Consider the following 17,537-nt stretch of genomic DNA (forward strand, 5'->3'; position numbering starts at 1 on the left):
TATGAATTAATAATATGACTTCCCCCAAACCCAGACCTCTGAGTTTAAAATCAAGATCTCTGTAAAGTCTTTTGATGCTCCTTTATGCCAACTTCCCTTATGTGTTTCTCCAACTCACAATTACCTAATAAATTTTGTTTTGCAGAATACTTTTTAATCCCAAATGAATTGAATATTCATTTGCCTTGATATTTTGTCTGCATTTGTCCTTCCAAAAGAATTCTAGTCTCAAAATCACTTTACAGATTAGGAAATAACTATACAGGATGGGTTGTAAGGGGTAATGACTAAAAAAAGACAGAGAGTAGAGCTCAGTCCTTGCATTGGTGCTGCTGGATGGGTGTTTTCTGATTATGAACATAAGTAATGTACATTTGCACAGATTTAACGTTAAGCTTTCAAAAAGAAAGTCAATGCACTTACATCATCCTTGATTCTTCATTTACTCATTTTTTTCTGTTAGCTTATCTTTCTATACTTCTTATAAACATAGCAAGTAGAAAATACATTGAGTGCATTATGAAAGACCTGAGGTGATGATTGCTTTCATCCTTGAATTGCTGATTTCTCCAGCCACAATTATATATACGGGCAGGTAGACAATATGCATATTCTTTGAGCTGAACTGACTTACCCTAGAGCTCTCCAGTTGACCAGATTCCTGACAGGCTGCAGAGTCAAATGGTATAATTAGATGGTCCTAGAAGAGTATCTGATGAGGCTGTATTTGATTTTGTGTTGTCAACAGCAACATTTTCCAGCACTGTGCGGGAGCCTGGTAATGACTCTGTAATTAATACAATTCAAAGGACTCACGTAGGTGGTATCATGTCCTTGCTATCAAACATGGTTAATAGTCCACAATTATCAAAGCTTATTTATCCTGCTGTTTCTTTATATCAGAAAGAAATGAAAAGTAAAAGCAGAATTCTCCTAGGAGGTTATTTACAAACCTGTGTCTATTTTTTTAAAATACATTTTTATTTAAATCAGAAACAATCTTATTTTATATATCAATCCTAGTTCCTTCTCTCTCCTGTCCTACGATGCCCCTTATCCTACTCCCCAGGGAGGGTAAGGTTTTCCATGGGGGATCATCAAAGTCTGTCACATCATTTGGGGCAGGGCCTAGGCCCTCCCATGTATCTAGGCTGAGAGAGTATCCCTCCATGGGGAATGGGCTCCCAAAGTCCATTTGTGCACTAGGAATAAGTGCTGGTTCCACTGTCAGAGGCCCCATAGACTGCCTTCTAATTGACATCCATGTTCAGGGGGCTTGGTTCAGTCCTATGCTGTCAGACTGGGGTCCATTTTCTACACCACCTACATACATCTGCACACTAATTCATGCACATTCATCTACATCTATATCATGCACACACAGGCACACAGTCTCACATTTTGGAAAGAATAATAACCTTACATGAAAAGGGAACTATGTCTGTGAAAAACTGAGGGCAGCAAACATGAGAATGAACCCAGCAGTCACTCCCAGATAATTAGTTTTGGTGTCTCCAGTTCTACGACTTCAGTTGCATTCAGAACAAGAAGAAATATCCAAGAAAAGAATAGCAGCTCTCTAAGAGTAGGTGAAAACTGAATAAGTGGCCAGCAGGAAAGAGCCCTGTCATATATCTGCCATAATACAAATGGGCTTAGCAAGGATAAGTGTTTATTCAGCATCAATGCTGTATCTGACAATGTTGGCACAAAGGAAACAACAGCAAAACTCAGATCATACCCTTAATGACTAATTGGACCTATAAGCACAGAGCTGTGACATTAAAAGAACATGTAGTTATCTATCTGACAGTTACTTTTATCTGACTTTTAAAATAGTGAAACTTGGTAGTTTCCTGAAGACAGAAAGTTGCACCATTTATTGTAATCTTGGAGAGCAAACCTAAGAGAAAATGCTTGTTTCCTTCCATCTGATGAAATATAAACAGTCATTCCTCAGTATCCCCATGGAATTATTTCTAGGCTCCCACTCAGACCCACACACAGTCCCTTGTGGGTAAAAAAAACTCTACAGATATACCATGACCCTATAAAATGACATTTTACTTGTATTTCCTTTAAGTATATTTTGGTCTTCTCTAGGTTATTCATAATACCTGACACAATATAAATAATATATAATAGTTGTAATATTTAAGAGACAATACCAAGGATGTATTTATTTGACATAAACAACATACATGTATTTATTCATTCATCAATTTCTTCACTAGTTCTTTCAACCAGGGGCTGGTTGAATATACAAAAGCAGACCCCACAGGTAAAGAAGCACAACCTGGCAAAAGGAATTCTCAAGACCAACTAGAGAGCCTTATGACATGAGACCCAGTCGTTATTCTTAACCTACATGGATCTAATAGCAACTCCCGATACACCCTCATCTGAACCAACCAGCAGCCACCTTACAGCACAACCAATAAATTACAATGGAGACACAAAATAAATCTATCCTTCCAGCCTGTGGCACAGAACAACTGCTCAGTGGGTTTGAAGACCCATGACTCTAATATGAAATTCTTCAGTGTCTCTGAGGCTGATAACATCCAAGCTTTGCCTCTGAATGAATGGTGGGCACTGTAGTTCAGAGCAACTATATACATACATGCATAATCTTCTGTTACCCTAGCAGAATCATGTGATACATACTGAAAATGTACCAAATGAAACATGATAACTAGGCTATTTCTTGGGACTCCCTAGGCACAGTTAGATCCTGAAAAGGAAATAAAGGCAGTGAATGAGAATAAACAAAAGACTAGACTGGAAAGATCTAGGAAGGAATGACTGATCATAGAGTAAATCTAAAATTATGGTATTGGATATGGCACCTTTAAAATGTAATTAAATCACAAAAATCTCACAATCTGATGTAATGATGAGATTGGGACCCTTACGGAGAAAACACTAGAGTTTGCAAACTTTCTCTTTCTGCACACCTATCAAGGATATCACAAGAAGCAACTAATCCACAGTTCAAGAAATAGGCCATCACCTGACACTATCTTTGAACTTCTTATCTTCTTTAGTAATAGGAGTAAAAGTTTATTGTTAAGTCAACAAGGCTATTTAAATTTTGCATGGTGATCTGAGAGCATGTATTTGAGTTTGGCTCTTTATGGGAGTTAGACAGAGATACTAACCAAAAATGTGGTTCAGGAACAAATCTGCTTGTAAAAAAAGATAACTTTATATTCAGATGTAGCAAATCTGATAAAATGTATAGGGAATGCAGTTCAGGACCTATGCCTCAAACAAACGTGGAAATCATTCATGAGGAATCATTAAGGATGAGTGATGTTTCTCTGAGCACAGACACAGGACCACTCCCTGAAGCCCATATGTGTCAAACTTTGACAAATAAGTAGACTCAAGATAGAACATCAAAAGGAAAAGTAAAGGGAATCCCAGGAGATTGAGTGTTTGGGTGTAGGAAGAGAAGAGGTGAGCTGCTATTCCCATCTGGCAATGTTCAGAAGTGTTTTGATCATCATGATCTCTCCTGACCTTATTGAAGCTGGTTTGTGCTGAATGGAATGGAAAGATCTGATTAGTCTTTGACTTTGTCACATGAATACATATGATGAGACACCTGCAATCCAAGTGACAGGAAATGGGACCTTTAATTGTTCTTTTTATACCAACTTCAGCAACAGAAACTTTCAGATAATTAAAAATTAAATCAGTATCAGTGTGGAACATAGAACAAGCAGCCCCTGGAGCTGTGCTGAGAAGAAAGGGTACTGGGTATTCTTGGCCTCCAATATGAATCACTTGATAAAGAAGAAGATGAAGCTGAAAGACTAAATTGAATCAGGAAATGGGAGTTCGCACCACTCACTGTCTGTTCTAAAATATGAGTTTGATTACTGATGTCAGTTAATCAAGGACTGAAACTAACCCTTGAGAATTGCATTACTCAGGGTTCTCCAGAGGGATATAATCAACATGATTTATTTAGAGTATTCGATGAGACTTATAGAATTGGATCCGTGATTAGAGGGGCTGAGAAAGATCCATGGTTTGCAAGCTATAGAGTGAGCCAAGGAATCCTGGAATGCAACACAGTCTAAATGTGAAGGCTGAATTTAAGAAAAGACAAAATCTAAGGGAAATAAGTAGTAGGTACCCCAAAAACAAGAAGGAAAAGAGAAAAGAAAAATACCACCCTTCCTTTGCCTTTTGATCTTTCCAGTCTTCTATGAGTTTGGGTGATGCCTCCACACTGCAAAAGTAGACCTTCTTTTAGCCTACTGATTGAAACCTTATTCTCTTCTAACACAGACACACCCAAGAATAATGGTCCACATGCTATGCAGGTTCTTTAGCATGTTCAATATGCCACATAACATTAACTGTCACAAGCACAACACAATTGTGGTAACACCAGGCACTGTGTGCACAGAACCTGCATTCACATATGATTATCACATAATACCTGTGTTATGGACCTTGCTATTTTAATCATCTTACAAGAAACAAAGCAGACCCATAGAAGCTGAGTGTCTGTGATGCCTCACAGAGGGGATGCAGTGGTTACAGGATTCATACACAGGCGATCCAGAACCAGAGCCAGTACTGCTGACCAGGGCGATAGTGTTCAGGAAGACTTAAGCCCCATGTAAGCAAGGACACAGGCCTTGCAGAGGTTCTGCAACACTCATTGAAAAACCTGCTGCCTCCTGGCATGACTACTGTCTTCCAAGCAGATGTTTCACTGCTGAGTAATTTAGCAAGGCATGTTACCTTGTAATAAAAGAAGTGTTTCAGAACCATACAAGCAACTCTGCAATTATAATCTGCTAATGGTGCTAGATTACTCCTGAGAATCCAGGTTCACAAACTGACAGCCCCAGTGCCCCTTCACCCAACCATATACACCTCTGTTCTTCAGATTGATCACCTACTCTACAGACTTCATTCAGAGCTCTCAACATCTTTCTCCCTCTGTTTTCCAGGTGCCCTCCTTGGTGGAGCCTGACCCTCCATCACCCTCTTCGTTGTTGCTAGCTCCTTTGCTCTCTCTACCAGTCCACTATACTCTGCTTCTAAACTAATCCTGAAAATTAACCTTGATGTAAGCCTCTTCAAAATCCCTAGATTCTTCTAGAAACATCCATTTCCACAAGGTGGCCTTTGAAGATGTGTATGAGCGTGGAAACCCTCAGCCTGCATCCCCATGCCTACTGCTGTTGCATTCTCGCATGTCATCTGTGTGCCTCCAATGCAAACAAAGTGCTGTTTTTTCCAATATATCTCTTTTTTTCATTTTTCTGTCTGCCAGAAATCCCTCTTTATCAGCTTCTTCACATATTTAAAGTTATGACAGGCTCAGCCTTTAAATGCTAGGCTCACAACCAAAATGTATTTAAAGTCATCATTTATCTCTTCTTCTTCTTCTTCTTCTTCTTCTTCTTCTTCTCATCATCATCATAATTATTATTATTTTCCTCCACCTCCTCCTCCTCCTCCTTGTCCTTCTTCCTTTTTGATTAGTGTAGGAAATGAAACAGAGGACAATGACCTTAAAAACAACTGCATGAAAATGATAGAAGCCCTCAAAGAGGATATGGGAAAATTCCTTAAAGAAATAGAAGAACAAACAAACCAAAAATGCAAGAAATGGAAGAAAAAACAAACAAAAAATCCAAAAAATGAAACACATGGAGGAAAAGACAAAACAAAAATTGCAAGAAATAATTCAAACAATGCAAGGGTTGAAAACTGAAAAAGAGACAATAAAAAAACACAGTCTGAAGGAAGGCTGGAAATAGAAAAGCTGGGAAAATGGTCAGTTACTACAGAAACAAGCAACAAAATAAAAAAAGAAGGAAGATACACTAGGGGAAATAGATTAATTGACCAAAGAAAATCATAAGTCCGACAAATCCCTGACACAAAATATCCAGGAAATATGGGACACCGTGAAAAGACCAAACCTAAGAATAAAAGAAAAGGGTAAAGTAAAACACCTCAAAGGGGCAGAAAATAGATTCAACAAAATCATAGAAGAAAACTTTCCCAACCTAAAGAAAGACATGCAATGAAGGTACAAGAAGCTTACAGAACACCAAATAGAGTGGACCATAAAAAAGTTCCCTCGCTACATAATAATCAAGACCCCAAACATATAGAATAAAGAAAGAATATTAAGGGAAAAGGTCAAGTAACATATAAAGACATACCTATCAGAATTACACATGAATTCTCCGTGGAAACCGTGAAAGCCAGAAGGTCCTGGAGAGATAGTCTACCAACAATAAGAGACCACGGATGCCAGCCCAGACTACTATACCCAGCAAAGCTTTCAATCACTATAGATGGAGAGAACAAGATATTCCATGACAAAATCAGATTCAAACAATACATATCCACTAACCCAGTCCTACAGAAAGCTCTGGAAAGAAAACTTGAACCCAAGGGAGTTAACAACAACCAGAAAAACATAGGCAACAGATAATCCCGTTTTACCAACAGCCAAAAGAAAAAAAGAGGTGGAAATCCACATATAATTCCAACAACAACAACCATTCCAAAACAAACAAGAATTGAGCAATCAATGGTCATTAATATCCCTCAATATTAATGGTTTTAACTCACCCATTAAAAGACATAGGTTAACAGAATGTATTTGAAGACAGAACCCATCTTTCTGCTGTATACATAAAACATACCTCAGCCTCAAAGACAGACATTACCTCAGAGTTAAGGGTTGGGAAATGATTTTACAATCAAATGGACCCAAGAAACAAGTGAGGTAGCAATCCTATCTAACAAATTAGACTTTAAATTAAAATCAATCAAAGAGATAAAGGAGGTCATTTCATCCTCATTACAGGAGAAATCCAACAGATGAAGTTTCATTTCTGAATATCTATGCCCCAAATACAAAGGCATCCACATTTGTAAAAGAAACATTACTAAAACTCAAATCACACATAAAGCCCCACACACTTATAGTGGAAGATTTCAACATCCCACTAGACAGGACTACCAGAAACTGTCTAGAAAATTAACAAAGAGGCAAAAGAACTAATAGAAGTTAGGAACCAACTGGGATTAACATATATCTATAGAACATTCCATCTAAATAAAAAACAATATACCTTCTTCTCAGCATCACATGGAACCATCCCAAAAATCGACCACATACTTGGCAACATATCAAACTTCCACAGGTCCAAAAAAGTAGAATAACTCCATGTATCTTATCAGACCTCCATGCATTAAATTTAGAAATCAACAAAAACACAAATTGAAGAAATCCTACTAACTCATTGAAATTGAATGGTGTGTTATTGTGCCATTTCTGGATCAAAGAAAAAATAAAAAAGAAATTAAAGACTTCCTAGAACTCATTGAGAATGAAGACATAACATACCCAAACTTATAGGACACTTTAAAAGCAGTGCTAAGAGTTCATAGCACTGAGTGCCCACATGAATAAACTGGAGAATAGTTATACTAGAGAATTAACAGCTCAGCTGAAACCTCTAGAACACAAAGAAACAAACTCACCCAGGAGGAGTAGACACCAGTAAATAATCAAACTGAGGGCTTAAATCAATAAAGTAGAAACTAGTAAAACAATACAAAGAATCAATGTAATGAAGATTTGGTTCTTTGAGAAAATCAACAAGATAGACAAACTTTTATCAAAACTTAACAAACAGCAGAGTGTGAACATGCAAATTAACAAAATCAGAAATGAAAAGGGCCACATAGCAATGAACACTGAGGAAATTCAGAGAATCATCAGGTCATACTTTGAAAACCTGTACTCCACAAAATTTGAAATTTAAAGGAAATGGACAATTTTCTGGATAGCTATCACTTGCCAAAATTAAATCAAGAACAGGTAAGCAATTTAAATAGAACTATAACCCCTATGGAAATAGAAGCAGTCATCAAAAGTCTCCCAACCAAAAAAAAAAAAAAAGCATAGGTCCAGATGGCCTCAGGACAGAATTCTACCAGAAATTCAAAGAAGAGCTTATATCAATTCTTCTCAAAGTGCTCCATGCAATAGAAGCCAAAGGGTCTTTGCCAAACTCTTTTTATGTGGTTTCAATAACCTTGATCCACAAGCCACACAAAGACACAACTAAGAAAGAGAACTTCAGACCAATATCCCACATGAATCTTGATGCAAAAATATTCAATAAAATACTGACAAATCAGATACACATCAAAATAATTATTTACCACAATCAAGTAGGTTTTATCCCAGGGATTCAGTGATGGTTCAGCATACAAAAATTCATCACTGTAATCCACCATATAAACAAGCTGAGAAACAAAAATATATGATCACCTCACTAGATGCTGAAAAAAACTTTGACAAAATCAAAAAACCTCTTCGTGTTGAAGGTCTTGAACAGATCTGGGATAACAGGAACATACCTAAGCATAATAAAAGCTATATATAGCAAACCAATAGCCAACATCAAACTAAATGGATAGAAACTCAATGCAATTCCTCTAAAATCAGGAACAAGACAAGGCTGTCCACTCTCTCCATACCTCTTCAATATTGTACTGGAAATTCTAGTTAGAGCAATATGACAACAAAAAGAGATCAAGGAGATACAAATTGGAAAGGAAGAGGTCAAACTTTCACTATTTGCAGATGATATGATAGTTTACATAAGTGATCCAAAAACTCTACCAGGGAACACCTACAGCTGATAAATACTTTCAGCAAAGTGGCAGGATACAAGATCAACTCAAGAAAATCAGTAGCCCTACTATATACAGATGTTAAAAGAGTTGAGAATGAAATCAGAGAAACATCATCCTTTACAATTGCCACAAACAACAAATTACCCTGAGGTAGCACTAACCAAACAAGTAAGAACTTTGAGTCTTTAAAGTCATAAATTAAAGAAGACACCAGAAAATGGTAAGATCTCCCATGCTCTTGGATAGGTAGGATCAACATAGTAAAATTTGAAATCCTGCCTAAAGCAATCTACAGATTCAATCCAATCCCCCATTAAAATACTCCACAATTCTTCACGGATCTTGAAAGAACAATAATCAACATTATATGGGAAAATCAAAAGACCCAGGATAGCCAAAACAACCCTATTAAACAAATCAATGTCTGGAGGCATCATCACAGCTGATTTCAAGCTCTGTTATAGAAAACAGCTTGGTATTAGCACAAGAATAGACAGCTAAACCAATGGTATCTAATTGAACATACTGATATTAACCCATACATGTATGAATATCTGATCTTAGACAAAAAGCTAAAAATAATACAATGGAAAAATGAAAGCATCTTCAACAAATGGTGCTGGTATAACTGGATGCTGGCATGTAGAAGAATGCAGATATATCCATGTCTATCACCATGCACAAAACTTAAGTCCAAATGGATCAAATACCTCAACATAAATCCAGTCACACTGAACCTCTTAGAAGAGAAAGTGGGAGGTACCCTTGAACGAATTGGTACAGGAGACAGCTTCCTGAACATAACACCAGTAGCACAGACACTGAGGTCAACAATTAATACATGGGACCTCCTGAAACTGAGAAGCTTCTGTAAGGCAAAGGACACAGCCAGCAAGACAAAAAGGCAGCCCACAGAATGGGAAAGATATTCTCTAACCCCACATCTGCTAGAGGGGTGATGTCTAAAATTTACAAAGAACTTAAGAAGCAAGTCTCGAAAACACAGAAGGATCCAATTATAAGGTGGGCTACAGAACCAGAAAATTCTTAATAGAGGAATCTAAAATGGCTGAGACTATCTACGAAAGTGGCTGAGAGTACCTACGAAAGTCCTCACTATCCCTAGCCATCAGGGAAATGCAAATCAAAGCAACTCTGAGATATCATCTTACTCCTGTCAGAATGGCTAAAATCAAACCACCAAAACAGTTTATGCTGGAGAGGATGTGGAGAAAGGGGAACACTCCTCCACTGCTGGTGAGAGTGCCAACTTGTACAGCCACTTTGGAATTCAGTAGGCTGATTCCCAACCTCCTGTCTTGACCATTCATATCTTCAAGATGAAAAAGGCACAAGCGAGCCCCAATCTTATGAGTGAGGTAACCCAGTCACAAAAAGACAAACATGATATGTACTCACTCATATATGGATTTTAGACATGGAGCAGGGGAGTGCCAGCCTACAATCCCACTGCCAGAGAGTCTGGGAAACAGAACCTTCAACCAATGACTGATGGAATCAGAGGCAGACACCTACAGGTAAACACTGAGCTGAACCTAAGGAACCTAGTGACAGAGAGGGAGGACTGATGAGCATAGGGATCAAGCCTGGGCTTGTTCAACCCACAGAAACAGCTGACCTGAACAAGGGGGAGCTCTTGAACCCCAGATTGATGGCTGGGAATCCAGCATGGGACTGATCTAAAACCCCTGAATGTAGGTGTCAGTGAGGAGGCCTAGGAAATCTATGGGACCTTGGGTAGTAGATCAGTATTTTTTCCTGGCATACAAATGGACTTGGATGCCCATCCCACAATGAGAGATACTCTCTCAGCCTGGACTCTTGGGTGAGGGCCTAGGCCATGTCCTAGATGAAATGACAGACTATGGATACCCCTCATTGAGGGCCTCAACCTCCTTAGGGAAAGGAGTGGGGATGGGCGGATTGGTGGGGGGGTTATGGGAGGAGAGGAGGGAGAGGGACCTTGGATTGACATGTGAAGCAACCTTGTTTCTAATTTAAATTTAAAACTAAAAAAAGACATAAAATTTGAGAGCTAGTCAGTAATACAGCTGAGCCATTGGCTGAACAATTTTAATTAATGTTATGACTTAAAGTGGTTATTTGAGAACTGGTGAGTGGGATGAGAAACCTCCAAATACAAGTGGAGCCCAAATGTTTGACAAGAATTTCCACATAAAACCTGACAAAAGCTTAAAAAGTGATTTTAAGCACAAGAGTCAAGCATAGTTTCATGGTAGCAGCATTTTCTGGGTGGGCTCAGTTTACTAGAGGCAAGTAAGTCCACTTATCATTTTTAAAAACTCTCCTGGTCAGAAAATGACTACAGATGGAAAATAAAACCAGATTCAGACAAAAGGGGCCTCTAAACTGGTCACAGTGTGTTTGATTAATATGTATGAGGTTTAGACAGAAAGAAGATAGAGGACAGAGTCATAGATTAAAAGAACTAATTTAAAGATAAAAACACTGAGTTCCTTAAGGAGAAATGGAACAATACAAAAATTATAATGGCCCACGTAAAGATAGAAAATATACAGTGTCTGGATTATGTATATTATTTTGTTTTCTTTAAAGTTTTTTACTGTTAATAAACTAACTTCAGAGAGACAGTTGATTGTAGGGACTGCTAAACTAAACCAGCATGGTATATTTTAAAAGTATCTTGACTTCAAAATTTGAGTCTAAAGATGTGTTGCTTTGGAAAAGAAGTTCTGCTTTCGTTTCCACAGAAGATGAGAAGAGGTAGATTCCTACCAGGCTAATAAGGTTTGATCCAGCAAGACCTCTTGAAACGATGGTCCAGGTGATCTAATATCCACAACAGCTTCAGGACCGCTGGCTAAGATAATCAGCCAAACAAAATACCCCAGGAAGGACTTAAATGCAATTCTAAATTTTCTCAGCATACCCATAAAACTAACAGTGCTCCCAACCAGCAGGAAGTAGTCTAGAAAGCTACTAATTCCCAAAGATAAATGTTCATTTTCATTTAAAGGGGGTTAATTGTAAATGGTTAATAGTCACAGTCAATCTCTAAAGAAAAAAAGTAGATATGCTACAGAAATGAATATTTTACATTAGTATGGATATTGATACAAATTTAAGGCAAATTTTGTTATACTGTTTATATATTTCTACTCTTGTTTAAGGCATTATGTTCATACATTTAATTTAAAATGTAATATATTTGAGGAAAAATGTAATATATAGTTAAGAAATACAAATTAGTAGTCATCTATAATAGTCAAACTTATAGACAGGCTAGTTAGGTTTTCTAGATATACAGAGGTATATTTCAGCTGGATAGGTAATCTTCAAACACTTCAAAACCCCAAAGAATATGGTATTTAAAATGTTTTAAAAACTTAGACTTTTATCAACAGTGAGACAGGTCTTCTCCTGGGAGCACCAGTACTTGAAGTCGATGATAGGCATTGAAGAAGCTTGCCTTCAGTGTCATAAGCCCAGCCATTTGGGCAAGAAACTGCTCTTGCTTGGACTGTTTGACTGTATGCTGTATAAACTGGACATACAGAGCCCACAGGAAAGTGACTGCTAAACTTGCCAAAACAATATGGGCTGGTCCTTCACAGTTACTGCTTCACAGAAGAAACTGCCAGACATTCTGTAGGACACAGATGAAGTTTGCCAGTACAAGGCAAAACACATCTTCAAATTCCCTGTTTCATTGAAAAGTCTGCCAGATACTAAGGGCCTACATGCTACAGATGGATGCCCCAAAGATACAGAAGAACTTTGGGTGACTGTCCAAGCAGCCGGATCCTCTGTCATTGCTAAGATTTTGAAAGTTGCTTACAATTCACTTCCAGTTTACTTAGGCATATTATGTCCTTCTGGGGTCTTTGGGGGAATTGAAGACAGCTATAGTTATAGTTTTCCTTAGTTATAATAAAAGATAAATTAGATATAAAACTTTAGACTCACAAAGATAGAACAGATGATAGAGTATTTTTTTGAGTTTTGCCAAATGCAAATAGACTAAATATTATAACTATAATTCTTGTTTGATACCTGTTTTTAATAAATACAATTTTACTATGCTAAAGCCGAAACCTTCCTTTTTAATTACACAGAAAAGAGAAGATGATGGAGGGCGTCCTCCTGTATTCTGTAAATATCTGTTGCTTTAATTGGTTGACAAATAAAGATGATTGTCCAATGGCCAAGCAGATTAGAGCCAGGTGGGAAATCCAAACAAAGATATGGAGAGAAACAAGGCAGTGTCTGGGAGATGCCATGTGGCTGCCACGGAAACAAGATGTGAAATAACAGGCCAGGAGCTTCGTGGTAAAATATAAAATAGTAGAAATGGGTCAATTCAATTGTGAGAGCAAATCAGTAATATACCTGAACACCTGGCCAAACAATTATAATTAGTATTAAGCGTGAGAATGGTTATTTGGGAACTAGTGGATGGGATGAGAAACCTCCAACTACAAGCTATTAGAGTACTATTCTGAAAGTCCTTAACCTATGCCTACAAGTTGAAGTGACTTTTTCCTGTGTTTTTCTATGGATAGTTTCAAGTCCTACACTTAGATGATCTTTGATTCATTTTAAATTGATTTGCATATAGGGGGAGAGATAGGAATATAGTTTCATTCTTTCACCAGTGGACATCTAGTTTCCACAGTACTTTGTTTGAAAGGTTGTCTTTTAGTCAATGTGTATTTTTAGCATCTTTGTTAAAATCAGCTGTGCAATTATATTCCCAGGTCTCCCAATCTATTCAATTGATCAACATTTCTGCTTATGTGCTAGTACCATGCTCTTAGTGTTACCATGGCTGTATATGTAGTATAGCTTGACATCAGGTATCATTACACCTCCTACCTTTCACCATTTGTTTTCTGGCTCCTGTCCAGTGTTGAAAGTGAAAGTCCATTATTTTACTCAATGCCATTTATATCTTATTTTTCTTTGCTTAGAACAATTCGAATTATTTGTCGTAGCTTTCTCTGTTAGTGACAGAAAAGAACCACTGCTTGAGAAATAAGGAGTTTGTGTTGCTAGGAGATAACACCCATGAACAGTCCATTGATAAGAAAGAGAAACTAGAGGAAGGACATTCCAGCAGATCCATTTAAGGAGGATCCATTGCCTCAAAATCTCCCTGTGGAGATTCTTACACAAAGCCTGATAGCTATGAGGCATCCAGAAGTTTAGCAAGACAGAGTATTCTTCTGAATGAGAAGATACAGAAAATTCACAGCACAGAAAGATTGTCATAAGAATTTACAAAGATGGTTGTGATATTCCAAGGAAGTGTGCCTCAGTTCTCTGTAATGAGAAGATTTTGTCCAATTAAACCAGATGTTCTCTAGATCAATGAATAGACAGAAAAAATAACAGTCTCCTCATCGCTGTGCTCCTGAAAATATATCCATGGGTAAGAAAAGTGTGAAGGCCCCCTCTTAATACTTACATATTACAAGTCTTCTTTATTCTGTGTTTCCACATTTTATAATGTAGAAAATTATGTGTATAAGTAAAGAAAATAGCAATGTACTAACAATCACGTCTTAGTTAAGGTTTCTATTGCTGTGAAGAGACACCATGAGCACCACAATTCTTAAAAAGGAAAACATTTCATTGAAGTGGAGGCTTTCAGTTCAGACAGTCAGTCCATTATCATTGCTGAGAGCATGGTTCTGCCTATATCTTAATGAGAAGGCAACAGGGAGTGGTCTGTGACACACTGGGAGTAGCATAAGCACAGGTCAACTCAAAGGCCACCCCACAGTGACACACTTCCTCCAACAAGGCCACACCTACCTCATCAAGGTTGAACTTCCTAATAGTGCCACTCCCTTTGGGGGCCATTTTCATTCAAACAACCACAACTCAAGAGCAAACTTTTTAAGAAACTGATTGTGGAATATGATCAGAAAAAGTATGTAAACCTCTGCAAACACATATATAAACTGTGTGGAAATAATTACTAAGTGATATTTGCCTTGCCGTTGTAAATTGTGAAGCTACAACTGAGGTCACAGCCACAAATTCCTTCACTCCTGAATAGTGGTACATTATTGACATAAAAATAAGGAAATGCATCATAACATGCAAAAGAAACATATAAATAATTAATTGGGTTATTTAAGATTGTTCTACCAAATCAACATAAGCAGTAAGCACCAATGTGAAACCCATACATTATGTGTGAATCACAGAAAAAGGATCACTTCCATGTATTGATAACTAAATATTGTAAACTCAAAATTAGCATTCCTGTACCCTTGTTTTATAAATTTTATGCCTATACTTGGACAGTTGTTTGGTTCAATGCAAGGTACAATACTTCCAAAGTAGTATTTATTTTAGTGTTAGTATTGTTTAGTGTTTACTTCTTGGACATTTAAATCAATAGAGAAACTGGTGAGATGACTCCGCAGGTAAAGACACTAGCTTCTCTAAGACTCATGACCTGAATTTAATAACTAGGTTCCACATGGTGGAAGGAGAGAACTGACTCCAAATAATTGTCCTCTGACATTTTCACATGGCTGTGACACATCTTCATGAGTATGCATGTACACCCACCCACACATGCACATACACATGCACACACACAAATAAAAGTAACATAATTTTTAAGTCAGTTGATACAAGTTATCTCCATTTTACATCAAATAAATAAATCTTTCAAAAGTAAACTACATATAGGGCAATACAAGTAAAAGCTTATCTACATAGAGAATAAGGCAAGTGGGATATAGCTTTTATTTCCTTTAGAAATTTGGTAAGCAGAAATGTAACATTACTCACTCAGTCTTCAATCCAGTACATCAACAGAGATTATATACAAGGCTCTCATCCTAGAACTCTGTTGCAGTCTCCCACTATGGCCGTATGTCTTCTTTGAACAACTAGGAGTCTGAAATGCTTCTTTTTAGCATAGTGTATTTTTACCATGTTAGTACAATCACCTCGGCACAATCACTTTCCTGGTGGTCATAGTATCCAATTGGATTTCTGGTGCTACTCTGTTTGGGCTCTACCAGCTCTGTAACGTCTGGGGAGAAAGCACATCCACCTTCGGTGGGAGTCAAGGACTTCAAAAGGTAGACTCCGCACCTGGCAATGGTATTTGGTATACTACTCAACAAGACCTTTTTCTCAGTTTTCTCAAATGTGGATGAAAAGGTTCTGCTTTGAATTCCATCAAAGATACTCATTCTGGGTTTCTATTTGAAAACAGATGAAGCTTATAAACAAACATGTTGGCACTTACCCACTGTGAGACCTATGACAACCTACATCTTTCATTTTCACTTGCCTATAATTAAAATGCAAATACGGATGCTTCTTTGATTTCCTCTGAATGATTAAGAGAAAATGAGATGATAATGTATGTAAGAGATATTTAACTATAAAAAGCTGTGCCAGCATAATCTGCCTTACTGCACATTATTTGCTCTTAATAGGTATTCCCAGATCCTACTCCATCATCATATTTATCTCTGAGAAACCATAGTATTACAGCAAATGCTATGTTTTGTCAACAATATATTGCACATTGGTCTATAGATTACTGGTGCCCAATGAAGAATATACTTAACCTAATCCTCATTATTTTTACTGAAAAAGCATGCACTGACTACTATTTATTGAATTTGGTTTTCTTGAAATTTTAAAGAATTCCTAATGTAAATGATGTCTTGATACAGTGTAAATTCTTAACAAATGGATTCCTTTTGAGATGTATTTAAGACCAGTGTGTACATTGTTAAGTATTAGATGTAACCTGTGTTTAGTAGGAAATTTCACCTAAATGTGTTTGGGACATGTTTCCGTGTGAGGAACAAACGGAATCTTTAATAATTTATTCTCCCTAGGGATGAAATTTTAAAAGAATAAGCATGTTCCTTACCTTTCCCAAATAGTGAAACAGTTACTGGACAAACGTGAATAAATGTCTACTCATCTTTGATAGGGAACCAATGTCAACTGAGGATACTTAACAGGAAATTAAAGGACCCAAAGGTAGGTGGTGATAAATAGCTTATGATTGATTAAAGCCACTGAAAATCAAAACAGCAAAGCAGCCATACTAGCTAGCCATAAGAGTCAGGCAGTGGTGACACACAACTTTAATCCCAGGGTTTAGGAGACAAAGGCAGATGGATCTCTCTAATTTCAAGGTCACCCAGGACTACCCAAATTCAAATCAGTCTAAAAGTGTAACAGAGTTCACATCTTTAAAACCAACACTTGGGATCACATGCCTTAAACCACAGCACTAGGGAGGTGGAGACAGAAATTATATCTGATGGGAAGAGAAAGGAATAAAAGGAGAAAAGACAGGCACTGAGAGCCTTTTGCCTCTGAAGATTCATGGAGACAGGATTGCCATTTTAGCTGGATAGTGGCAAGATCCATCAACTTGGCTGCCTTGCTTCTCTGATCTTTAGCTTGAAGCTTGAACCCCAGGGTCTTTTACTTATCACGCAACAATTGGTGCCCAACATTAAAATACAAATTCATGAAAAAGTCTCTTTGAGACCACTGATCAAGGCCCAATCCTGAGCTGCAGGCCGAACTTCTGCCTGAGTCTCTGCCCAACCAGCTGGGTTTTCTCCTCAAATCTTTGAGGGAGTTTGGAATTTTTTGACTGCAGCTTTTCTAAACAGTCTTCAGCTGCCACCCAAACTCAAGAGGTTTTCGGCTTTCCCATCTCTTCAGGATGACACTCTCAGCTCACAGCCACTAAGTTAATTATCCAATTCGGACATGCTATGCCTCACAATTCACTGACATTGTGGGCAGATTTGGTAAGTCAATTGGAAGGG

The sequence above is a fragment of the Mesocricetus auratus genome, unplaced genomic scaffold (assembly GCF_017639785.1).
Source record: "Mesocricetus auratus isolate SY011 unplaced genomic scaffold, BCM_Maur_2.0 Super-Scaffold_6730, whole genome shotgun sequence".
Taxonomy (NCBI): domain Eukaryota; kingdom Metazoa; phylum Chordata; class Mammalia; order Rodentia; family Cricetidae; genus Mesocricetus; species Mesocricetus auratus.